Raw genomic sequence first — 26,750 nt, forward strand, 5'->3', positions numbered from 1 at the left:
ACAGGCTCCTCTTTTCATCTTCAGGAATGCTGATGTTCCATGTAGAGAGAAGTTGTGACTCTACCTCTCATGCAAACTTGAACCTGGAAGGCACTCCTCCTTTTGGGATGTGGTCACCATGAAGTATTCCAGAAAGGTTGTCTAAAGATGTATCCATGCCAAACTCTCATGAGAGAAGACCCAGCTGTTCCTATACTGGTGGATAAGGGAAAGAAGAAATCTCCTTTTCCAACACCCTTCACGAGCACCAAGGCTACCCGACTGTTGGAGTAGAGTCACAGACTTCCCACTGAGCCCATCACTGCACCTGTTTCTCTGCTGGAAGAAACTTCCAACAAGTGGAAAGTTCAGAGCCTCCAGGCCTGGAGTCTGGTTTCTTTTGTGCAACAGGATGCTCTTTTAATGTGGTGCAATCTCACTTCTTGCAGGAATAGCAGACCCTGAGGTCCAGATTACTGTGAGTCCTGCTGCCCTTCTGGTTCTAGCTGCCCACCATGGTTGCCATACCCGGAGTCGTGTTGGGGAATATCTGCAAAGGGATCCAGTGATGTGACCTGTGCTCTAGTCTTGTAAAGACAATACCAGCTCTGAGAGTGTGAGATGAGAGTGATGCAGACTCAGAATTTTTTTTTCTTTTGGTTATAAATAGCCTTTGTGTATTGGCTTTCTCAAATGCCAGCTGTAGTGATAATGAGCTAGTCATGTGAATAGACTCAGGACCTCCTGGTAGGCCGGGGTGATGCAGGCAATGGTGATAATTGAGGTCACACAAAAGTTTTCTGTTTCCTGAACACTGTGCTACTGTGTCTGTAGATGTTGTAATGGGCTATGCCAGTTGGCCTCCAGTCAGGAGGTAGCTCTTGCAAAATAGCACCAGCTGTAATAGTAGCAGTGGAATTTGTCGGCTTATGTTACCCAGGGATGATACTCTGGAGTCTCAAGCAATGGGCAGGGCCATGGAGCTCCCAAATGTCCCTGTCCATTTTGTTATGGAACCAAGGCAGGTGGAGGGGCAAGTCCATGCTCTGACTCTGCATATGCAGTGAAAGCATTGGCCCTGGTAGGGATTAGAGGGTAGTTTTCTGGCCACTGGAGTAGTTCTGTAGAGGAATGCCACTGCTTCTACTGCACAAAAGAATCCATATGGGGAACAGGAAATATCAGACAATAAGCCCCACCCAGCTCTCAAACATTTGGTAAGACAAGTCACACACCTGCAGGGTTCTGCTAACAGCAGCTACCTGGGTTCCTGGCAGCTTGTGCTGAGAACTAAAAACTGCACCAGGGTATAAGCCTTCCTGATGGAGACAGAAACCACAGCTTTCAGGCCATGTCCCTCCTAATCTGCCCACAAATCAGGGGCACTCAGCTTCCAGGCCCACAGTTTTAACACTCTTCCCACTCACTCCTTGATTCTTGCCAATGGGATTTGTCCCCACTCAAGATTATATGACAAATCTCAGTTGAGAATTTTTCTCAACCTGTGACAGAAGCCTGAATTAGTTGGCTGACATCCAAGAGGTCCTCTGTGAGGTAGGATCAGGAATAGCTTCCCTCCATTCTCGCTGGAGTCCGCAAGTGCATGTAAACCATGTCCCAGCACATTTCTTTCTCATATTTTCCTCACCTGTCACAAAATCAGCTCCAGCACTGGGTAGGATTTATGGCCTTCCCAGGGGCCGTGGCCTGGATTACCTGGCTCCTCTGTGAGAGTGTGTGTCAAGGCAGTCATCTCCCTCCATCTCACACTCTGGAGACTCACATTTCTCTGTGTAGTTCACAGTTTCTGTGTGTGTTGGGGGTGAGGGGGTGGGAGGTTTTGGTGATTAAGTGATGAATGCCTTAATTCATCACTACAATGGAAGCTGTATGTGAATGGAAGCTGACACACAGTCAGCTCAGCATCTGATTTGCTGACTGTGTGTCTCAAGAACTCGATAAGGTGCTCGTCACATTGTAGGTAATCACTGTTTTTTTTGAAATATATTTACTTATGTTGGTTTCCAACCAGGAATATATAACCAGTTTAAAGAAATTATTTGTAAATTGCACAAATCTGTACAAAATTATTTGTGAAGTTTGAAAAAAATTATTTGAAGAAAACTATAATACAGCTTGGTGATAAATGGATGGAGATATAATTGTTTTAGTTCTTCTAAACACACTTAAGACTACAATGTATAAAACACAAATCTTAAATACTTAAATCACTTCATTAATTTTAAGATTTTAAAAAATACATTTAGATAACCAGAAAAGATAAAAATTATTTCCCAACATTCCTATTATTTTATACCAGACTCCAGTAAGTTAAATAAGATACAGAGTCATTTGGAGAAATACTACAGTGGCAGCCAGGAAGTTGGATCTAGCCCCAGCTTTGCAACTAATCACCCATGTGAAGTGGCCTGCCTGAACTCCATCAACATCACATGTAAACATAAGGAGATGAGCTTTCACAAAAACCAAATGCTTCTTCTATCTCTAAAATTCCGTGAGATTAGAGTGATATGAGCGATTTTATTGTAGGTACACATGAAATAGAAACAGAAATAGTAATGAGTCAATTTACGCTTTAAGAAATGTTTACTTTCCATTTGAAGAAAGACTTTAGTTTTACATAGTCCTGTTTGCTCATCTAGCAGACATTTACTTTAGACTGGAGCTTGGTAAATATTTTTAGCTTAAAATCCAAAGATTGCTTTAACAATGAACAAACTGGTCGGGCACGGTGGTTCACGCCTGTAATCCCAGCACTTTGGGAAACCGAGGTGGTTGGATCACCTGAGGTCAGGAGTTCAAGATCAGCGTGACCAATATGGTGAAACCCCATCTTTACTAAAATTACAAAAATTAGCTGGGCGTGGTGGCGTGCACCTGCAGTCCCAGCTACTTGGGAGGATGAGGCAGGAGAATTGCTTGAACCTAAGAGGCGGAGATTGCAGTGAGCCAAAATCGTGCTACTGCACTCTGGCCTGGGTGATGGATCGAGATTCCGTCTGAAAAACAAGAAAAAAATAAAAAATAAAAGAACAAACAAACAAAGCCATGTAAGTGATGAAGTGATGAAGACTGGAGAGACAGTGGTTCTCAGCCCTTTACAACCTACTTCCAAGCTCCAGGAATGTCTGTTGGGACTTCGGTCCCGGTTTTACACCCTCTGGGTTTGGGACTGGAGGAAGACGAAGAATGGGTCTCCCCACGCCCCATTTCTTGTCTCAGAATTTTCCCTTGCCCATGGCTTTAGGAGTTGGGGGATGGGGCACGACCTTGTGACCTCCCTCTGGGTGGTGATGGGGCATCTAGATGGAGGTTTTCCCATTAATAGGCGCCTTGCAACTAACTCCCTTGTGGACATGTCTGGGTGTGAGGGAGCAATGTCTCTTTCAGGGGGCGTGTCCGGAGGCCCAACTCCAGTCGGATTTCTCTCCGGCATGTAGAGAAAGGAGGGTATATGTGCTGGGGAGGAGTTGTGGCGGGAAATACGTAGCTGTGAGCTTTACTCTCTACTAAAACGTTTTATCTCCCCCGGGCTTCCGTGAGGGCGGGAGATGACATCCCCCTTCCTGAAGCGCTGTGTGGGGATCCTGAGCCTGGGGGTCCCGAGGCTGTGTGGCTGAAATGGTTTCCAGTGAGGTTTGGTTCTTGTGCAGGCATGTGGGGGAGGTTTCCATCTTGAGTTTCATGCCCTCTTGGGCTGGGATGGTTTGGTGGTTATCAGTGATATTGAGAAATGGGCCCCCGTGGAGAAACCCCCTCACCACTTTTCTTCTTATAGGTGTCCCCACTAGCTTGGGAGAATTGAGGGGAGGATGCTTGCAGTAGGCTATGGCCTGTGACATGGCCCTTCTTGGAGTTTTGGAAAGTGTTCACACCTGGAAGAGATATAATCTGATGGGGCCTCTCTCCTTCCACCTTTTACTTTGTGGCATTGGTTGGAGGGGCAGGTCAGCTCTCAGGATGCCGCCATCGGGGGTGAGCTTCCAGGGTCACTGCCATGGCTTCCCCCCTCTTGACTGTCTCCTGCACCAGGGGCTCTATGGGTGGAGGAAATATCTTGCCCAGAGGTGTCCTCAGGCTTGGCTCACCTGGGGGTCTGCAGGGCCTGGGATGAGTGTCTGAATGGGGGCAATTGGGTGACTCCTCAAGCCACTTTCTGGAGTATTCTCATTCTTAGAGGGTCCAGGAGCTGCCCATCCTCCCTGGGACTCTAACTTCCTAGGCAGAGGGTCATAAGGGAGGGGGTTGGTTATAGGTAGTTTTGTTTGGGGCTCCTGAAGTGAAGGCAGGAGCTGGGGGCTGGGGAATTAGCTCTGGGGAGTGCCTGTGTGCCACACCTTTTTTCTGGAATCCTCTCAGACAAGAGACTGGATTGTGGAGGGAGCAGATGCCCTGTGGACATACCCTGCCAGTGCTCCTCCCTCCCGCTATTCATGACAGCCTAGGATAAGGGTGTGTGTGCCAGGAAGTGTCTCCTAATCTAGGGAAGATAAGGTGATGGGAGGTGTGGCTACAGCTGGTGGTGTCGGGTGTCAATCCTCCTTGCCTGAATGGGGAGGTATGTGGTCTGCTGCCTGGCCAGAGAGGGGAAACGTGGCAGGAGGCCACCATCTCTGCAGCCACAGCTAGGATAGGAGACCCCCTTTCTTCTCCCCTCACTTTTCCCATTCCTTTCTTAAACCCCCCACCACCTCATTACTTGCCCCCTTTGCCACCAGTCCCCACCAAGGAAAAGGAAAATTGCTGGAAACCCACCCTCCACCAGAGCCCAGGTCCTGCCACCCAGCGCTCCCGTAGCCTCTCCCAGTAGCTAATCCTTTCTCCCTGTTACTTTCTCCTCCAATTTTGTAGCCATCTTGGCTAATGGGGTGAGCCTCCAGCCACCTTTTGAAAAAGTAAATATTTTTTGACCCCTCCCCACCCCGACCTTCACATCAATATGTCTTTTCACACATCTGGCCCTTTCTCGACGTCTAATCATACACCTCTCGCTTCAAATCAGTTTACCCCCAGCCCCCAGACACTTAGGACCAACCCCTCCAGGTTCAAGGCCCCGCTGGCCTCCCCCAGCATTAAGGTTACTTCCCTAACTCCACCTGCAGCCTTCCTTTGACCTTCCCTGTGTCTGCCCCCATTTTTCTTTTCCTTCGCTCCCCGGCATTGGGCTGAGCTGTAGAGCAGGGCAGAGAGATTAGAGAGATGGTTGGCATGTCTGAGGTATGGGGTACTCCCCTGCATGGTGCTCTGGGGGGTCCTGGAAGTGGAAAATGGGGTTGTTAGATTTTGGGGCTCCTGTGGGGGCAAGATGGTAGGTGGGGACTGGAGGGTTGTCATAGTACAACCTGGGGGGTTCTTTGCTACTCTTCAGGAATAAGTAGGAACCTGGAGGTTTAAGAGGTTGTGGGGGTGGGTCCCCAGGTCTGACCCATGCTCCCATCGGCCCCCTCCCAGGTTTCCTGTAGCCAGGATGAAAGCAGTAAGCCCAATGCTGAGGACAGGACACCCAAAGATTACTGCCTAGACTCCTATGGCCACTTCAGCATCCACGAGGTGAGTGAGGACACCTTCCCAGTCCTGCAAACCATAAGGCGATTGAATGTTGGGGAGGAGTGAAATGTAATTTCCCACTCATGCACACTGCTTCTCCCCGCAGCAGAGCGCCCCTGTGCCCTTCTGCTGCGCAACTCCCAGGGTCCCCTTTCCAAGCCTTTGCCTTGGAGACTGAAGTTAGCCTCAAGCTCTGCAGGGGCCCCTTGGGAAGGCTAGGGTGAGAGCGCGCATGCGTGCCTGGGGCCTTAGCTGGAGGTCAGGCAGGGCCCGCTGGTCTCTGCCCCCATCTAGGAACCAGCTGTGCAACTGTGCCTCAGCTGCTCTGGGCCTGACAGCTTCTGGACCCTTGTGACAGAAGACACTGAGATCCCAGAATGCAGATGGGGTGGCATTCTAAGGAATTTTCTTCTTCCCCTGAGGCTGTTGTCATAAAATTGTGGCAAAAATATACATAAATTACCATTTTTTTGTTTTGATTTTTAGAGACAGGGTCTGCCTCTGGAGTGCAGTGATGTGATCACCACTCACTGTAGCCTCAACCTCCCACGCTTAGGTGATCTTCCCACCTCAGTCTCTGGAGAATCTGAAATCACAGGCATGCACTGCCATGCCTGGCTAATTTTCCTATTTTTTGTAGAGATAGGCCTAGGCTGGTCTCAAGCTCCTGGGCTCAAGTGATCCTCCCACCTTGGCCTCCTGAAGTGCTGGGATTACAGGCATGAGCCACTACCCCTGGCCTGAGGACTTTGAAAAGCCAGGGTTTGCTGGTTCTTAGGTAGCAATGGTAGCATCTGGCTTAGATGAGACTTTAGTTCATCTAGTCTACTTTTACAAATAGGGAAACTGAGGTGCAGGAAAGGAAGCGAGAGAAACTAGAGCTGTCCTTGGCCCTCCAAGGGGTCAGGAAAACCTGTTCTCTGGCTGGGGATGTAAGGCCCCTCACGGAGTCTCTGTGTCCATCTTCCCTCAGGAGCTGAAGGACGAGGTTCGAACCCTCACTTATTGCAATTCTGTGTTTCACAACCAGCACCTCTTCAAGAACAAGGTGGTTCTGGATGTAGGCTCAGGCACGGGCATCCTCTGCATGTTTGCTACCGAGGCTGGGGACTGCAGGGTCATCGACATAAGTCTCCAGGGTGGCCAAGGGGGCCGGAGCCTGGGGGACATAGATGGAATCCACTGGGGCTCAGGGATTGGATTGAGGAGCTTCGAGGCTGAGGATGGGAATGTGAGGGGGCTCACCCTCACTTCTTCCTGGGCCCTCAGATCCAGCGTTTCAGTATCTCTGATTATGCTGTGACGATGTCAAAGCCAAAAAGTTAGACCACGGTAAGCCCAGAAAGAGGATGAGTTTGTGGGAGTGGAGTGGACACTGCCCTGCTTCTCCAGGGACCCTGTAGAGTTGTGGGGTCTACAGATGGGCCACAGATTCAGTGTCTTCTCTCCTGTGGTCTTTTGGGCTGCCGGCAACCTGAGAATTTCAGTGTCAAAGTCCTAAGCTTAGCACCTTGGTCTTAAAATTAGGGTGAGAACCACTCTCTAGTGTCTTGAATGAGTAATAGAGTCCCATGGTTGGCCACTGAGGGCCTGCCCTCCTCTGAGTTTAACCAACACTAACTTCCAGAGAAGTCTGCACCTACAAGCACATTTACGTGTAAGTGAGTTTACATTCACCAGCCTCTTGCCCTCAACTTCTCTCACTTGTGTGTCACGTAGTTTCACACTGTCCAGGCTATTGAGGTATCACACTCTTTTCCACTACCGCCATCGTAGGGACATCCCCCAGCTTTTTAAACCAGTCTTCTGCTGATGGGTGTTTAAGCTGCTCTGAAATTTTCTTTTTCCTTTTTTATTTGTTTCTGGACAGGGTCTGGCTCTATTGCCCAGTCTGGAGTGCAATGAGTGGTGCAATGATGGTTCACTGACACCTCTGCTTCCTAAGCTCAGGTCATCCTCCCACCTCAGCCTCCTGAGTAGCTGGGACTGCAGGCCTGTGCCACCATACCTAGCTTTTTTTTTTTTTTTTTTTTTTTTTTAAAGAGGTGAGGTTTTGCCATGTTGCCCAGACTGGTCTTGAACTTCTGGGCTCAAGTGGATATCCTCCCACTTTGGCCTTCCATAGAGCTAGGATTACAGGCGTGAGCCACTGCACCCAGCCTGCTCTGAGATTTTCATCCTTTGCATGTAATGTCATTTCATACACACTAATATTTGTGAGGTCAATTTATAAAAGGAGACTACTTGGGCCAAAAGGCTAGTTAGTGGCTGGGCTCAGTGGCTTATGCCTATAATCCCAGCACTTTGTGAGGTTGAGACTGGAGAATTGCTTCCATTCAGAATTTTGAAACAAATCTGCATAACATAGTGAAGTATGAGTTAGTAAGTATGATAGCTCTTGCTAAATTGCCCCAGCTAGGTTGGCAGTGTAGGGAACTTGTGAAGGTGGTAGATTTCCCTCTAGGAACTGAAATGATTTTATTACAGAGACTATTGTAATGAACCCGGAAGTCCTCATCACTCAACTTTAAATATTCTCTCCATTTGAAGCAAATTTCTACTGTAATGCAATTTCCCTGGTAAATCTGTCTCTGTGTGTCTTATCTAGTATACAAGACTATTTTGAGAATGTGACCATGCTGTTACTTATTATATCAAGTCCACCCAATTAAAGACAAAATCTTAACATCACCTGATACCCAGTCCACATAAATTGTCTGCTCCTGTCTCAAAAATATCTAGAGTGATGTATGAATTTGAAAACAGCTCCCAGTGCAGAAGGTGGACCTCATCATCAGCGAGTGGATGGGCTACCGCCCCTTTCACTTGTCCATGCTCAACACTGTGCTCTATGCTGGGGATAAGTGGCTGGTGAGGCCCCCAGTGGAATGGGTGCATCTCACATGGGTTGGGATTCAGGCAGAAGGTGAAACCACGCTCATTTTTCCCCACAGACAGGACTTAATATGAGGGCTTGGCTGCAAGGTGTCGGAAGGCCACAGCCCAAGCCAGGTGTAACAGGCGCTGGAGCTGGATGCTGGCAGGGAGATGGTGCGGTGTTGGGAGTTTTTCCGGACAGGAAAACCATAGCAGGGCAATGGCCAAGGTGCTCGGGTTTCAGCAGGCCTCTCTGGGAGGGATGACTGACAACTGAATGAACGCTGGAAAGGAGCCACTCAGATCTGGGAAGAGAAGCATTCTGGGTGGAGGGACGGCCAGGGCAGGCATGTACTTGCTGCATGTGGAGCCACAGAAGGGCTAGTGTGGAAGGAGGGTCTAGAACGGCAGTAAAAGTTGGAGTAGAGGTGAGGGGTGGTAGGGTGTGTGCAGATTTTGTATTCTCTCAGAGCAGCCAGGGAGGGTCTCAGAATCCCCAGAACTTCTGAAGGACAGGAGCTGACTGAGGTGCTTCTGGGCATCCTTTGGTGGCCCTGTCGCAAATAGACCAGAAGGTGAGTGTGAGTGCAGCTGCGATGTGATGGTGGCTCAGACCAGAGTAGGAGGACACATTGTCAAGACTCCAGGCAATGTTGCCAGGACCCACCCTTCCTGCCCTCACCCGGCCCTTCTGCAGGCACCCGATGGCTTCATCTTCCACACTGAGCCACACTGTATGTGAGGACCATCGAGGACCAGCAGTGCAAAGTCTACAAGATCCATTGTAAGGGCAGCCCGGGGAGCTAGTGGGTGGGGCCTTGAGTGGACTGCTGCAGGCTCACCCTCCTCCCTGCTTGCCTCCCATGGGTGGGAGGACTTGTATGGCTTCAACATGTCTTGCATCAAAGATGTGGCCCTCAAGGAGCCCCTAGTGGATGTGGTGGACCCTAAGTAGCATAAAGGTGACAGGGTGGGCATGGCCAGGTGTCCCCAGGGTTGAAACCAAATAGAGACCATCCCTTGGAACTGGTGCAGGACTTTGGAGGCCAGAACATTGGCCTGAGGTCTCAGAGCCTGATCTGTCAGCCAGAGTTGGTGCTAGAGGACCAGGAAAGCCACTTTGTCCTTTAAATACATTTGTGAGTTCTGCCTTGTGACAGCCATGCCTGGCACTTGGCACCGGGCTCCAGGAATGATGGTGAGCAAGGCTGCTGGCCCTGTCAAGGGGCATATCCTCTGGAGGACACACCAAAGCCGGCAGTTCAAAGCCTGCAGCATGTGCACTGGAAGGCACAACCGGGGGCGATGGGCCAGGGCACAGGCATACGGGCCACTGCAAAACAGCATGGGGATGGGCTGGGATCAGAGATGAACCTGTGGTGCCAGCCACTCAGGACGTTGAGGCAGGAGGATCACTTGAGCCTGGGAGTGTGCTTCAGGCTGCATTGAGCTGTGATCCCACCACTGCACTCCAGCCTGGGCAACAGTTTTTGTTCATTTGCTTCTCTTTTCTCCTTTTTTTCCTTTGGACACCCTGTTTAAAAAAAAAAGTATGGTGATGGCAAGTATTTATTTACTGAGCTGGAGTTGGGGGGTTGAGGTTTGGTATGCGGGGCAGAGGAAGTTGTTGAGGGGTGGAAGAAGCTGTTGAGGGGCACAGAGGAGGCTGGAAGGGCAGGAACCGAACCCAAGACACCCTCCTGAGAACACAGGTTTTGGGTTGGCATTTGGGTCAATGTCTGAGGTCATCGCATTGGTGGACTTTTCAAGAAAAGCTTGGAGAGACAGCAACACAGGGCACCTGCATTTGAGTGAAGTCTGGCCAGGTGGCAGGGTGGGATGGGCACTGGACAGAGTTAGGGTGGAGCTGCCAGGTTTGGGTGTGGGAAAGAAGGGAACAAGGAATACAGGTGTTAACCTGGGGTGGGTTGGTGGGAGCCAGATGTGCAGAATGATAAATGAATGGGTGGTTGAAGCCAGGAACCAATGGGTGAGAACCAGCAGTAAGGGGACAGCAAGGTCACGGGCCCTCCAGGAGCTGGAGAGTGAGGGGAGAAGAAAATGAAGTGGGGTGGAGACACATCCCGGAACTTCCCCACTCGTGTCCTGCAGGAGGTGGACATATACACTGTCAAGGTGGAAGACTGGACCTTCACCTCCCCCTTCTGCCTGCAGGTGAATCGCACAATGACTATGTGCACGCCCTGGTGGCCTACTTCAACATCCAGTCATAGGACTGATAGCAGGTGAGCTTCCCTGGTGGGTCACGTCCTCCGCCAGAGATTTCAATGGAATGATCCCATTCAACCCACTACAACCTCATGGGGCTCTGTTATTATCCTTGTCTTGCTGGGGTGGAAAGTCTCCATCATGCAGAGTGTTAAAATCAGAATTTGCACATAAGCCACAGCCCTGAATCATTCACATCCCAGCACCCTCTTCCCCTTCTCTGACTCTGTGCCCTCACTCTTCACTCTCTCTGGGTCTCTGTCTAACCCCTGTTGAGTGCCCTGATCCTCCTCAGGCTTTGTCTTTCCTCCTGCCTCTAGGACTTTGTCCCAGCTCATTCCTGTGCCCCTCTCTCTGGGTCTCTGTCCCCTTCTCTGGGTGTCTATTGCCTTCTGCTCTCTGGTTCCTCGCCATCCCATCTCTGATCTCACTGTGCTGATGTAGATGCTGCTGTGGAGGGGGAGATCTCTCCCCTCCTCACAGGGCTATGCCACTTTTCCCTTCCAGGAGGGCATCCTAGCCATTTCACTCATGGACTTGAACTTGCCCTTGGAGTGAGATCTTTCTCAGAAGCTGCTGCAAGTCTGGACCTCATGTCCCTGCCCTGTTCATGTGCTTTTCCAAGTCTTCCTATTCCACTCAGGGATGTGTGGTCATAGTTGCCCTTCCTGTTTTCGTCAAAAATAAATTGTTTAAAAATTATATTTAAAACTTTACAAAGTATTCAACTGACTGTTCTTTCACTTGAGAACTAAAGTTTTAAGTAGAGAAGATTTGATCCGGAGATCTCTGCAGTTTACAGATTTAGGAAGGATATATGTGTGGAGCGCCTGCAAGAGCCTGTTACCCGGCCATGTAACATAGTTGAGGACATCTGTAAATGTGATTCCAGCAACTTGCATTTTTTCTCCTATTCTGCAATTGGGTTATTTCAGCTAATCATGTGTTGATGGTCACGGAGTTTTTCCAGTGAGTTCCAGAAAAAGGTACCGTCTAACCTCACCTGCATCTAGGACACCACCCTCTTCTTGTTTTTCTCCTCCTATTGCTCCTTTGAAGTCTTTTTGCTGGTTTCTCTTCTACCTATAGATAATGATTTGTCACACATTTACCCCGTATTTTTTTTTTTTTTTTTTTTTTTGAGACAGTTGCTTGCTTTGTTGTCTAGGCTGAAATACAGGGATGACACCATGACTCACTACAGCCTCGACATCCTGGGTTTAAGTGATCCTCCAACATCAGCCTCTCCAGTAGCTAGGAATAAAGGCATGCACTACTACACCTAGCTAATTTAAAACAAAATTGTAGATCCTGGGGCTGCGAGTGGCGGCGACGGAGGCAGCGAGCGGGGCCCGGCGCCGACCCTGAGTGCAGCCTGACCCGCCCTCGCGCGCGCGCCCTCCCCGGCCGGGCACACCCGCCGCGCGCCCAGCCATGAACCTGGCGAGCCACAGCGGGGCGGCCAGCGCCGGCCAGCTGCTCTTCGCCAACTTCAACCAGGACAACACCCGACACAGAAGATGTATGCATTGTAGAGAGATTGTTCTCTAGCAGCTTAGTGGCCATCGTGAGCCTTAAAGCACCAAGGAAGCTAAAGGTGTGCCACTTTAAGAAGGGAACTGAGATCTGCAACTACAGCTACTCCAACACGATTCTGGCATGAAACTCAACAGGCAGAGGCTAATAGTATGCCTGGAAGAGTCCCTGTACATCCACAACATTCGGGACATGAAGGTACTGCACACGATCAGGGAGACGACTCCAAACCCTGCAGGCCTGTGTGCGCTGTCAATCAACAATGACAACTGCTACTTGGCGTACCCAGGGAGCGCAACCATCGGAGAGGTGCAGGTCTTCGATAGCATTAATTTGAGAGGGGCAAACATGATTCCGGCTCATGACAGTCCTTTAGCAGCGTTGGCTTTTGACGCTAGTGGAACTAAGCTTGCCACGGCTTCGGAGAAGGGGACCGTGATTAGGGTATTTTCCATTCCAGAGGGACAAAAACTCTTTGAGTTTCGGAGAGGAGTGAAGAGGTGCGTGAGCATCTGCTCCCTGGCCTTCAGCATGGACGGCATGTTCCTCTCCGCCTCCAGCAACACGGAGACAGTGCACATCTTCAAACTCCAGACTGTGAAAGAAAAACCCCCAGAGGAGCCCACCACTTGGACTGGGTACTTTGGGAAAGTGCTCATGGCCTCCACCAGCTACCTGCCTTCCCAAGTGACAGAAATGTTCAACCAGGGCCGAGCCTTCGCCACGGTCCGCCTGCCATTCTGCGGCCACAAAAACATCTGCTCGCTAGCCACAATTCAGAAGATCCCACGGTTGCTGGTGGGCGCCTCCGAAGGGTATCTGTACATGTACAACCTGGACCCCCAGGAGGGTGGCGAGTGTGCCCTGATGAAGCAGCACTGGCTGGATGGCAGTCTGGAGACGGCCAGTGAGATCTTGGACTCTGCCTCTCATGACTGCCCCTTAGTCACTCAGACGTACGGCGCGGCTGCAGCAAAAGCCTATGCAGACGACCTGGGTGCCGTGGGCGGCACCTGCCTGGAGGATGAGGCCAGCGTCCTGCGCCTGGATGAGGACAGCGAGCAGCCCCCCATGATTCTTCGGACTGACTGAACTTGACCTATGACCTCTGACCCGGGGAGCAGAGAACACTGGCTTCACAGAAGACTTTGTGCATTGCTGCTATTAACTTTGACCTGAGTCGGGGGAGAGGATGGCAGAGACTTTATTAAAAAAAAAAAAAAAAAAAAAAAAGATTGTAGTGGTAGTCTAACTCCATAACACTGAAGAAATACATCGTTTTCACTTCAGTGGCTTTTAATTCTGCTTATGAATTTTAGCTTTTTGTTTGTTTTCTCTTTTTGCCAAAATTAACCATTTGGTGAAGCCCGCAAAACCTCCTCGCTTTGCATGCGTGAATGTGCCAAGCCAGCGTAGGAGAGCTAGAAGCCACTTTCCAACCACCTGCCATTGGGTTTTTCATATCTGTACGTATGCTGAGTGCGTCAGGAAGCCATGGCCACGCACACTGGGTCTGCTTGTCAAGGCTGGTTCTGCAGTGACAGGTCCAAGGCTGCCCACTTGGTGTGCTGGGCGGACTTCAGCCTGGAACATGAGTCCTCTCTCCCTAGGGCCCCACCTGGACCATTTTCCCTCCATTTTATTTTGTCAATTAAATTATTTCCAGATTGGATCATCCTGGGATTTTTTCCATGGTGGACTTCTGTTTCTGATCTTGTTTTCCATGTGGATATCGGAGGAGAGCGAGGTTCTTTCTGATACTAAAAACCTTTCTGTCAGGCAGCAAATGAACTTGAAAGTTTGCCTGGACTCCCTGGAGCAAAGGAAAGCGATTTTGTTTGTATAATTAAATGATCTGTTCTTCTACTTAAAAAATAAATAAATAAATAAAACAAAATTGTAGGAATGGGGTCTTTGTAACCTTTGTTTCTTCAAAAATTACTGAACTGCTGCCTAAGCCTATGCACCTTGTTTTTAAAAAGGCCTCTCCTTGATACTTAGAGAGGTTTAGTGGCATCTACTATCATCCTGTGTCTTAAAACATCATGGGTTTGGCATAAAAACTGATGAGAGAAGATTAAATTTTTTAACTTTCCTTTTTTTTTTTTTTTTTCTGTAATTGGGTTCTATTCACATCAAGTGGACGTAAATTGAAAGTAATTGAGCTGAGAAACAACTAGATTCAAATTAGGGGCAACTTTGCCTTTTGGGGTTCTGTACAGATCTGTCATGCAGATCAGCCCACTAAGTGTACAGATGAGCCCACTGTACAGATCAACCCACTAAGGCTACACTAGGTACCACCCCACCCTCTAAAGCCACCCTTGGAAAAACTTTAATTTAAAAATTCTCATTTTATCATGATTTGATATTTTTAAAAGTACACATTTAGAAAATTATGTATCCCTCAAACATAAAATCTGCCTACTAAAGTTTCATAAAACATCAAAACTAAATTCATAAACTAGAACAAAGGAATGAACATTTCAAAATGCTTTTGAAGAGTGTTGGTAGTTTGATAACATAACAGTTTTAAAGCAAGATCCTTTTCTCTTTCTTTTTTCAAATCACAAAATTCACTGATATAAATTGTCAAATTTTAAATAGTTTAAAGGTGTGATCTACTAATCATTTGAACATATTGCTGTCAGTGGCATAGTAGATGTTTTCATGAAGTTGAACATATGCTAATAAGCAGAAATTAGCTCTATTACAATCCCCAAAGTCTGAATTTATTGAAAGTAAGGTTTGTTAAAGAAAATTTTGTTCTAATGAAAACTCTATATGACTTTACTAAAAAGAAACAACCATATTAACCTAACTTGTGACCTATCTGTTCCATAAAACTGTCCAACACAAGCATTAATTGTCCTTTTTTTGAGCTCAGTGGCATTTTTTACAGTAATAGTAATTAAAATACACTCAACTATTTAAACTTTAAGAAACATGTACATTTTATTCATCCCACCAACAGAATAAAGCCTCTTTCTTAAAGTCTTTGAGCTCGTTTTGAAGTGCTGTAATTTCTGTCAACAGTTAGGTACAATAATTTGTATTAATGCTAATTGTGGATTAGGAAATACATAGGAAATAATAAAAATTAAAACAATATAATACTCATAAAATATATGAAGCCTCCAATATAAAACAAAATGACACATACTCAAAGAAACCCCTTTTTTTCATTAGTTAATTAAGATATAATGAAGATACAATGAAAGGTTTTACTTGATTTTATGTAACTTGATATAAAGAAGTTAAACATATATCTTGGAAGACAGTTTGAAAATGGGAAATTAGAAACATGCTAATCAAATACAATCAGAAACTTTAAACCCCCAAATCCTCCCCATTCACTGTAATATCTAGCATAGTAACAAATCACAGCATAATCCTTGCAAAATGCTTTAAAATTTAATTTCAAAGATAAATGTTATAACATGTCAAGTCTAATATTAATACAAAATATTCTCTTCAGTATCCCAATATTTTAAAAGTATAAGATTTTATATTAATCATGTTAAATTTCTTATTGACAATATATGTAAATCTAGCACTGGCTTTTTAAGACAATAACAATTTAACTGTGTGTAGAATCTTGCTGTAGAGGTAGCTATTAAATGACACAGGACAGAATTCTAAAATTGCTACCACATTTTACCCCATATGCAATAAACGTTCTCCAGAAACTTTGTGGTGCTCTAAGGCTGAATCAGTTATCTCCCAGAGCTGAGTAGCAATAAGATAGCATGTATTGTTATGAGTGTCATGGAGATCCTGTAAAAATCAAGAGTCACAGGTAGTCAGCAGCAATGGGTATCCACCAGAGACAGTCAACATGGCTCGAGGTTTTCTCAGCACTGTACACAGCCACAGGGCAAAATAATACAGTCAGGGAAGGACACTGCCAAGCTTCACTTTCCACAGCACGCTATGGCTGCTCTAGGAAAAACACCCCACAATGAAAATAAAGCAAACTGGTTGTGCATCTGACACACGACTCACCTTTTAATGCAATCACAAATTCTCCCTCAAAGAGGCTTCCAAAAAAAAAAAAAAAAAAATCCAAACATTATTCAATATAAAGTCTGCCTAGAAATGAAACCACAAGAAGGTTTTATTTTTAAAATGCTGCATAGGGCCGGGCGCGGTGGCTCACGCCTATAATCCCAGGTACTCGGGAGGCTGAGGCAGGAGAATTGCTTGAACCCAGGAGGCGGAGGTTGCGGTGAGCCGAGATCGCGCCATTGCACTCCAGCCTGGGTAACGAGCGAAAATTCCGTCTCAAAAAAAAAAAAAAAAAAAAAAAAATGCTGCATAAGGCGGAGTGCGGTGACTCACGCCTGTAATCCTCGCACTTTTGAGTCAAGGATATCACCTGGGGTCAGAAGTTTAAGACCAGCCTGGTTAACATGGTGAAAATCTGTCTCTACTAAAAATACAAAAAAATTAGTGGGGCACGTTAACAGGAGCCTGTAATCCGATGTGGAGGTTGCAATGAGCCGAGATTGTGCCACTGCACTCAGCCTGGGTGATAGAGCGAGACTCAGTCTCAAAAAAAAACCAAATGAATAAAAATAAAACAAAATTAAATTAAAAAGTTTGGCTAATCGAAATTTTAAAATTCACATTTGGCTCACATTTTATATCAGAGGATTGCCTCCTTTTTAAAATCTTAAGCTGCCTGCTCAAAGGATCAGAAGTCAGGAAGTTTATAAAATCTGAAATTGTTAAATAATCGTTATTAGATTCTTCCATTTGTGAATAGTCATATAATATGTCATTTATAAATGCATATCACCTTATACACAAGGTTAAATGCAAATACCCTCCTGGTTGGTCCTGGCGCAGCTCAAGGAGGAAGCCCTGCCTGAAAAAGTTGCAGACCAGGCTGTCACTCTTTCTTCATTTAGCCCAGTGTCTGGTCAAATCTTCTGTCACTCAGGGACTAAAGGGGCGGGACTAAAGGGGCGGAACTTAAGCGTTATCTATTCAGAGACTGTAGAAACCGTCCAATAGCTGGGAAGTACACAGGCGGCTTCCGGATTTGGCGGGTTCTTTGTCTTTTCCTGCAGTCTGAGCTTCGGGTCTCGTCTTCGCTGCTCGGTGTCCTGCACTCCTGGAGATCCAGTCTGTGTGGCCCTGTGACCTTCAGGTATTGAGAGATCCACAGCTGAGACGCCAGGAGCCGCTGGAAACCTCGAAATGGTGAGAGTGCCGGATCCGACATCTCGAGAGACGGGGTAGGGACTGGTCGGAAGTGGTTGTAGCAGGACTCAGGCCTCCAACAGTCAGCTCCAAAATCTGAGGCCGAGTTCACCTTGGCGCAGCTCGACCTTCAGCCCCTTCAGCGTTAAGATGGCGGCTGGGCGGACAGGCGGGACCCCGGGCGTCCTGTCTCTCTCTTGCCTACACAGTGGCCTGGAGCCCGCTTTGGGCAGCTCGGCACCCACCGCGCCGCATCTCTCCTCGATTGTGCAGGGACTACGGGAGGGTCGTCAGGGGAGAATCCTGACTCGGGGTGCGAGGTTTATGAATCGGAAGAGCTTTTGGTCCCTTGTTTGTGAAAAATTTATTGGAGTTGCAGCAAAAATATCAAATAATTTATTTAAACAGTGTTTCGAAAATTGTAGAGTGCCCAGCTATGGTTTGTAGTTTGTGGTCCATGGGAGTGGGTTTAAGAGAATACTTTTATAAGGTGCATGATTAAGAAAAACCCACATTCATTAATCGGTTAACACAAGTAGTTTCTTAATGTTATTCGCGTCCAATAGTACCGAATATTAAGTACATTTAATGAAGAGATCTTTCAAACAGGCTTTGTGTGGGCAACAAGGCCGTTTTATTTATCGCTTGGGTGCAAGCGAGCCAAATCCAAGAAAGGAAGAGGCGAAGGGGCTAAGTTGGGAATTGGCTTTATATGTTGGGGTAGTTTTTTGCGGGACCGGGGGTGTTACAGAGTAAGATCACAAGTTCAGTTACAAGGGCGGTGTTAGGCGAGAGCGATTTACATTATCATAAGAACAGTTAAGATGGCAGGGTTGGGTGAGGGGTTTGTCTGGGAGGCTCTGATGGGCGATTAGCGAAGATGGCGAACTCAGTCATGGGGTGGGAGACATCAGCCGGGGCAGGCAGGACTTCAGACTTTCGGGCTCCAATCTTGCATATCAGACCTGACATTGAGGCTCTAGGCTTGCATATGGAGACCTGACAATTTCCACTTGAGCTTCCAAATTTCCTGGTTATGCAATCAGAGGTTAATTAACGGTTTATAGTTGGTAAATGATTTTTTTTCCCCCAATGTAGTAATTTACCAAAAAAAAATAATGCACTTGAGTTAGATTACTTATTTTTAAGTGAAAAATCCAGATGAGAGCCACATCAGCCTCATTGCCTGCCACTTAATTATTTTCACACACCACTGGGGAATGATTTTCCCCTGCGTTTTTCACATGTATCCCAAGCAACCTCTCAAGTCTACCTTCCACTCCCACCCTGCATTCCTTCATCCTAACTCTGGCTTGCAGTAAAATACTACATTTCCAATTATTTTTGACGTTCCCAAATGCCAATTTCCCCTCCCTAATTCACATTATCAGCTATTTGCCCTTTAGTGTACATTTTGAATACCAGATTTTCATTAATCATTCTAAAAAATTAGAATGTAATCTCACTTTGTCACCCATGCTGGAGTGCAGTGGATCAATCTCGGTTCACTGCAGCCTTTGCCTCCCGGGTTCAAGTGATTCTCCTGCCTCAGTCTCTTGAATAGCTGAGATTACAGGTGGGCGCCGTCACACCTGGTTAATTGTATTTTTAGTAGAGCCGGGGTTTCACCATATTAGCCAAGCTGATCTCCAATTCTTGACCTCAAGTGATCTGCACATCTCAGCCTCAAAGTGCTGTGATTACAGGGGTGAGCTACTGCACACGGCCATTAATCATTTTTTGACAAATAATTGGATGGGACTTTTACAAAGATGTGTTTTCTCTTTGAAAAATATTTCCCCTGAGAAGAAAGTAAAGAATAATCCCCTGACATTGTATCTTTTTATCTTCTCTGGGTACAGAAGTCTTATCAGAATGTTTTTGGGTCAGGGATTCCCTTCAAAAAATTTTGGGATTATTTGTCCTCAGCCACCCTGGTCCTAGGTTTCGGTACTGTTTTGAGATAAATGAAGATACCCGACATGGTTAGGTCTACTGGAGTGTCTAGTGAATATCAGCTCCTGGGTTATTTTCTTTCATAGGACAACCTGAGGCATGGAATGTAGCCTCTCAAGGAAGAAGATGGAGGCTGTGGGGCTGACAGGAATCTCCTGATGTATTCTGTTTGAGACATTAAAATTGTCTTTACCCAATCCAGCTTTCATTTCTTGGGGACACGTTGCTGGTCTGCCAATCAGATGCTAGCATTGAGGAAAAAACATAGAAATAATTTCTGCCCCCCCTGGATTTTTTAAGGGGGCAGAAAAATAGTGAAAGAAATATAAAGAAAAATATTTTAAACTTTTGTGGAAAAAAAAAGGCATCCGAAAAGTCAGAAACAACCTGACCCCAGTTAGATGGTGAAAGAAATTGCAAAGTAAAATGTATCTGAGGCACTCACTGAAGCACACATAGTGCAGCATCTCCTCCTCAGGTGGTTATTGAGCACTTAAGTGAGCAGGATGGAGTGGAGAGTCTCTCAAGTGGTTGAATGGCCTTACTTGATACATGAGTAAGGCAAATTTGTTTTTTAATCAGCACTGCCACTCTCTGGGTTTGTCACCTTTAAAAGGTTGTTCATTTACTTGGACCTCAGTTTTTAATTGTAAGTTGCATTTTATTAGTAGGGCTTGAAAGGAAAAAAAGAAATTTGCAAAGGGCATAAAAGAGGTGGCTTTCATAAACAAAAAATTATATCTAATTATATGTTTCATTTGTTAAAAATTCTCATTTACCTTTTTCTTTCCCAACATGAGTTTTGAAATTTTCTCAGGTGAGTTTTTTATGACTTGGTGATTTCAAACAGCATTAATTATCTTTCAGAATGCTAGGTATGAAGGAAAAGAGTAGGAGAAATCTCTCTTCCATTTTGGCTGTAGAAAATGAATACCTTTCCACAAGAAAATATGATAGATAACTGGTGAGTTAAATAGATTCATGAAAACATTAGGTCCTCTTCTTGCAAGGTACATTTGTGATGGTGACTATCCCTGTTCTCTATCTCATTACCTTGATTTCTAAGTTTCATGCTAAATTTTTGTTGCCTTAGAAATGTTACCAGTGACTAATTATTTCATGATTTTTAATTAAAATAATCAAATAATACATTTATTGTTTGAAAGAAATAGATACTTTTGCTTTTCTTATCCAGGTATGAAATGTAGACAGCTTAAAATTTCCTTCCCTTATGTTAATACTGTATTTGAGTAATTTTGCTAAATTTTACACCGTTTCAAAAGCCAAGTGAATAACTCTGAGATGAAAATTAAAGCCTGAGCCCAGTGACTCTGAGCTAAGGCTAACAGTGAACCTGCACAAAGAGGTTATTAAAGGTCCAATTAGTTTTTTCTGAGTAGCCTCCTGTGCAGGTGTCTAAGCCTGCTCACCTCAGCCATGGAAGAAGTCTTTATACTGAGAGAAGCTTCAGAGCCCTGGAAAGCTGGGGATCCACAGGCAGATGGAAGGGGACTGGGAGAGTCTTACTGAAGATGAAGTTGTTACTGTTTTGAGGTAGTTTCTAGATATTGTAAAATATAGCAGTTAGATTTAAGTTAAAAAAAAAAATTGAATTCCAGAGGAATATTGCAACAGGAGGAAGTACCAACTATAAGATCTATAAATATTGCAAAATTTAGGCAGACAAGGGCTTTCTTTCATAGGGAGGGGCAAAGCTGATTAAAAAGAAGGTTCAAGGGGAATGGGAAATGGAGGCTGAATAATCAGATTTTAGGTCAGAGTGTTTTATCCTGAAGTCAGCATGTTCTTAGGAGAAACAGAACATACATTTGTATGTTGGCGCAGACTGAGGGTAGCTCAAAGTCCAGGAGTCTGTGGAAAGGAGATAAATGAGTAAAGGTTGATTAAGAAGTATTTTCTTTTGATCACTGAAGAAAAATTCAGCTGATTTTTTTTTTTTTTTTATGAGAAACAGAAGAAAATGTGGATAGCTTGTGTCTGGCTATGTGAAAGGTAAGAAAAGAGAGCGCTAAGTCATAATGGGAAGTGTGTTTCCATGAATTGTTCCTGGAGAACACAAAGGAAGGAGAATTTTATTAATCACAGCTATTCACCTGGATTATCTATGTGCTTCATTCTGCCTGTCTTTTTATTTGTTCTATACATTTCTTCCTTTTGTTTCCTTGTCCTGGGTTGTATCTTTTAAAATAAACTGGTAAACATAAATAGAGTGTTTTTCTGAGTTCTGTGAGTAGCTCTATCAAATTGTTGAATTTGAGGGGGATTAACAAAATCTCCAATTTTTAAACAGTAACTCAGAAGTATAGATGAGCCCATGAGGTTTGTGAATAACATCTGCAGTAAGGACAATGTTGTGGGACTGAGCCCTGAATTAGAATCTGTGCTGACTCTGAGTGGTGTCAGAATTAAAATATCAGACAATGAGTTGGTGTTGGAGAAATGCTTGATGTTCAGCAAACTTTACAGAATTGATGCCAAAATAAAGATATCACACAGGCCTGGCCTGGCCTGGCTTGGAGTAAAACTCTGGGTGTCTGGGAATGGAGGCTTTAGTTTCCTGTACACAGGCTGTCACACCATTGTTCTGTGATTCCAGGTCTTCCCTCAGGGTGAGAGACAGTTGAAAACTTAGAAGAAAGGAGTTCTGATAGCAGACCCTCTTTTCCCACAGCTGCCACCACAGAGTTTTCACCCACTCAGAAACATACCCACTAGACATTGCTGTGTCTACAGCCCTCCCAGGACAAGAAAACACACTTAGAAATTTCACCACAGTGTTTTTGATCCTGTTGTTTCTTGCCAAAAACCTACTAAAGTATCTACGAGTCTCCTGGCATATGCCTATCCTCAGACACTCAATCTACAGCAGCAACCTGTTTTCTCCACCAACCTAGGGTTCTGGACCGTCTGTTTGTATTCTCATCTACCTCCATGGAAACAGAAATAAACCAGTGCGGCTCCACCTGGGTCACTGTAGCACAAACCATTTCTTCTACCTACATTATACTGTCTCCCACCCATGGAGATATATATATATTTTTTTCATTTTAATTTTTATTTTTGGTTCAGGGGTACATGTGCAGGTTTGTTGTATAGGTAAAATTCTGTCATGGGCTTTGGAATGCCCATTTTATCAGAGTTACTGTAGCACCAAACAGGTGGTTTTTTTTGTTTGTTTGTTTGCTTTTCTGATCCTCTTTGTTCAGTGTCTATTCCCTTTTTTGTGTCCATGTGTTATTATTTACCTCTTACTCTTAAATAATAACATGCATTTGGCTTTCAGTTTCTGTATTAGTTTTCCATGTTGCTACAAAGGATGTAATCTTGCTATTTTTTATGGCCACAAAGTATTCCAATATTTATGTACATATTTTGTTTTTACTAAACCTTATTTTATGTTATTTTACTTTTTTGAAAAAAGAATCTCACTCACTTGTCCAGGCTGGAGTGGTGTAATCTTGGCTCATTGCAGCCTCAACTTCCTGGGCTTAAGCAATCCTTCTACCTCAGCCTCCCAAGTAGCTATGAGTACAGGTGCATACCACCATGCACAGGTAATATTTTGTTTTGCCATTTATGTAGAGATGGGGTTTTGTCTTGTCTTTTAGGCTGGTTTTGAACACATGAATTCAGGCCATCCACCTACCTTGGCCTCCCAAATTTCTGGGATTATGTGCAGGAGCCACCATTCCCATCTATACCACGTTTTCCTTATTCAATCTACCATTGATAGGGATTTAGGTTGATTCCATGTCTTTGTGTGGTTTTCTGTTGTTGTTTGTTTGTTTTTTGAGATGAATTTTCACTCTTTTTGCCCAAGCTGGAGTGAAATGATGAGATGTCTGCTCACTGCCACCTCTGCCTCCTGGGTTCAAGCAATTCTCCTGACTCAGCCTTCCGAGTAGCTAGGATTACAGGCACATGCCACCACTCCTGGCTACTTTTTTATATTTTTACTAGAAATGGGGTTTCACTATGTTGGCCAGGCTGGTCTGAAACTCCTGACCTTAGGTGATCTGCCCACCTAGGTTTCCCAAAGTGCTGAGATTACAGGTGTGAGCCATTGCACCTGGCAGATTCCATGTCTTATCTGTTTTGAATATTGTCACCATGAACATGCATGTGCATGTGTCCTTATTTTATTTATTTATTTTTGAGACAGAGTTTTAATCTTGTTGCCCAGGCTGGAGTGCAATGACATGATCTTGGCTCACCGCAACCTTTGCCTCCTGAGTTCAAGTGATTCTCTGGCATCAGCTTCCCAGGTAGCTGGGATTTCAGGCATGTGCCACCACACCTGGCAAATTTTCTATTTTTAGTAGAAACAGCTTTTCTTCATGTTGGTGAGGCTGGTCTCAAACTCCCGACCTCAGATGATCCACCCACCTCTGCCTCCCAAAGTGCTGGGATTACAGGTGTGAGCCACCATGCCCGGCACATGTGTCTTTTTGAAAGAATAATTTATATTAAAACATTGCTGGATCAAATGATAATTTTGTTTTTAGTTCTGTGAGAAATTGCCTCACTGTTTTACACAGTCGAACTAAACTCCCACCAGCATTTCCTTTTTTTTTTTTTTTTTAACGACCTTGCCAGCATCTGTTACTTTTTGACTTTTTAATAATAGCCATTGCTGACTGGTGTGAAATGGTGTCTCATAGTGGTTTGTCTTTGCATTTCCCTAATAATTAGTGATGAACTTTTTAAAAATATGCATGTTAGCCACAGGTATGTCTTCTTTTGAAAAGCATTTGTTCATATTTTTTGCCTACTTTTTAATGAGGTTGTTTTCTTTTTTTCTTGTAAACTTATTTAAGTTTTTTTTATTTTTTTAACTTTAAGTTCTGGGATACATGTGCAGATCTTGCAGGATTGTTACATGGGTATATATGTGCCATGGTGGTTTGCTGTCCCCATCCCCTCTTCACCTACCTTAGATATTTCCCCTAATATTATCCCTCCCCAACCTCCCAACCCCCTGCTGTTGCTCCCCTAGCACCCCATTCCCAAACAGACCCCAGTGCGTGATGTTCCCCTCCTTGTGTCCATGTTTTCTCATTGTTCAACACTCACTTATTACTGAGAACATGTGGTGTTTGGTTTTATGTTCTTGTGTCAGTTTGCTGAGAATGATGGTTTCCAGACTCATCCATGTTCCTATGAAGGACATGAACTCATCCTTTTTTATGGCTGTATAGTATTCCATCATGTATATGTGCCACATTTTCCCTGTCCAGTCTATCATCGATGGGCATTTGGGTTGGTTCCAAGTCTTTGCTATTGTAAACAGTGCTGAAGTGAACATACATGTGCATATGTCTTTATAATAGAATGATTTATAATCCTTTGGGTACATACCCAGTAATGGGATTGCTGGGTCAAATGGTACTTCTATTTCTAAATCCTTGAGGAATTGCCACACTGTCTTCCACAATGGCTGTACTAATTTACACTCCCACCAGCAGTGTAAAAGTATTCCTATTTCTCCACAACCTCTCCAGCATCTGTTGTCTCCAGATTTTTTAATGATCACCATTCTAATTGGTGTGAGATGGTATCTCAATGTGGTTTTGATTTGCATTTCTCTAACGACCAGTGATGATGAGCATTTCTTCATATGTTTGTTGGCCACATAAATGTCTTCTTTTGAGAAGTGCCTATTCATATCCTTTGCCCACTTTTTGATGGGGTTGTTTCTTTTTTTCTTGTAAATTTGTTTTATTTCTTTGTAGATTCTGGATATAAGCCCATTGTCAGTTGGGTAGTTTGCAAAAATTCTTTTCCATTCATTGGTTGCTGGTTCACTGTAATGATACTTTCTTTTGCTGTGCAGAAGCTCTGAAGTTTAATTAGATCCCATTTGTCTATTTTGGCTTTTGTTGCCATTGCTTTTGGTGTTTTAGTCATGAAGTCCTTGCCTATGTCTATGTCCTCAATGGTATTGCCTATGTTTTCTTCTAGGGTTTTTTATGGTGTTAGGTCTTTTGTTTAAATCTTTAATCCATCTGGAGTTAATTTTTGTATAAGGTCCAAGGAAAGTGTCCAGTTTCAACTTTCTGCACATGGTGAGCCAGTTTTCCCAACACCATTTATTAAACAGGGAATTCTTTCCCCATTGCTTGTTTTTGTCAGGTTTGTCAAAGATCACATGATTATAGGTATGTGGAGTTACTTTCAAGGTCTCTATTCTGTTCCATTGGTGTATATCTCTGTTTTGGTATCAGTACCATGCTGTTTTGATTACTGTAGCCTTATAGTATAGTTCGAAGTTAGGAAGCGTGACGACTCCAGCTCTGTTCTTTTTGCTTAGGATTGTCTTGGCAATACGAGTTCTTTTTTGGTTCCATATGACATTTAAGGTGGTTTTTTCTAGTTCTGTGAAGAAGGTCAGTGGTTGCTAGATGGGGATAGCATTGAATCTATAAATTACTTTGGGCAGTATGGCCATTTTCATGATAATTGATTCTCCCTAACCGTGAGCATGGAATGTTTTTCCATCTGCATGTGTCCTCTCTTATCCTTGAGCTGTGGTTTATAGTTCTCCTTCAAGAGGTCCTTCATGTCCTTTGTTAGTTGTATTCCTAGGTATTTTATTCTCTTTTTAGCAATGTGAATGATAATTGGTTCATGATTTGGCTGTTTGTCTGTTATTGGTGTATAAGAATGCTTTTGATTTTTGCACATTGATTTTGTATCCTGAGACCTCGCTGAAGTTGCTTATCATCTTAAGGAGATTTTGGGCTGAGACAGTGAGGTGTTCTAAATATGTAGTCATGTCATCTGCAAATAGAGACAATTTGACTTCCTTCTCTCCTAATTGAATACCATTTATTTCCTTTTCTTGCCGATTGTTCTGGCTAGAACTTCCAGTACTATGTTGAATAGAAATGGTAAGAGAGGGCACCCTTGTCTAGTGCCAGTTTTCAAAGGGAATGCTTCCAGTTTTTGCCCATTCAGTATGATATTGGCTGTGGGTTTGTCATAGATAGCTTTTATTATTTTGAGACACTTCCATTTACATTTAGTTTATTGAGAATTTTTAGATAAAGGGCTGTTGAATGTTGTCGAAGGTCTTCTCTGCACCTATTGAGATAGTCATGTGGTTTTTGTCTTTGGTTCTGTTTATATGATGGATTGCATTTATACATTTGGATATGTTGAACCAGGCTTGCATCCCCAGGATGAAGCCTACTCGATCATGATGGACAGTCTTTTTGATGTGCTGTTGCTTTCAGTTTGCCAGTATTTTATTGAAGATTTTTGCATCATTCTTCATCATGGATATTGGCCTGAAAGTTTCTTTTTTTAGTTGTGTCTCTGCCAGGTTTTGGTACTAGGATGATGTTGGTCTCATAAAATGAGTTCGGGAGTATTCC

At 44.6% G+C, this 26,750-nt stretch overlaps 2 pseudogenes; both read left to right on the forward strand.

Annotated features, from left to right (window-relative positions):
• Nucleotides 1–5,199: 5,199 nt before the first annotated feature.
• Nucleotides 5,200–10,658, forward strand: LOC105707709 (protein arginine N-methyltransferase 1-like; annotated as a pseudogene).
• Nucleotides 10,659–12,087: 1,429 nt separating this feature from the next.
• LOC105707715 (WD repeat domain phosphoinositide-interacting protein 2-like) lies at nt 12,088–13,304 on the forward strand (annotated as a pseudogene).
• The last annotated feature ends 13,446 nt before the right edge of the window (nt 13,305–26,750 follow it).

This window comes from Aotus nancymaae, unplaced genomic scaffold (assembly GCF_030222135.1).
Source record: "Aotus nancymaae isolate 86718 unplaced genomic scaffold, 86718_ANA_hifiasm-v0.15.2.pri h1tg000049l, whole genome shotgun sequence".
In the NCBI taxonomy this organism is placed as follows: domain Eukaryota; kingdom Metazoa; phylum Chordata; class Mammalia; order Primates; family Aotidae; genus Aotus; species Aotus nancymaae.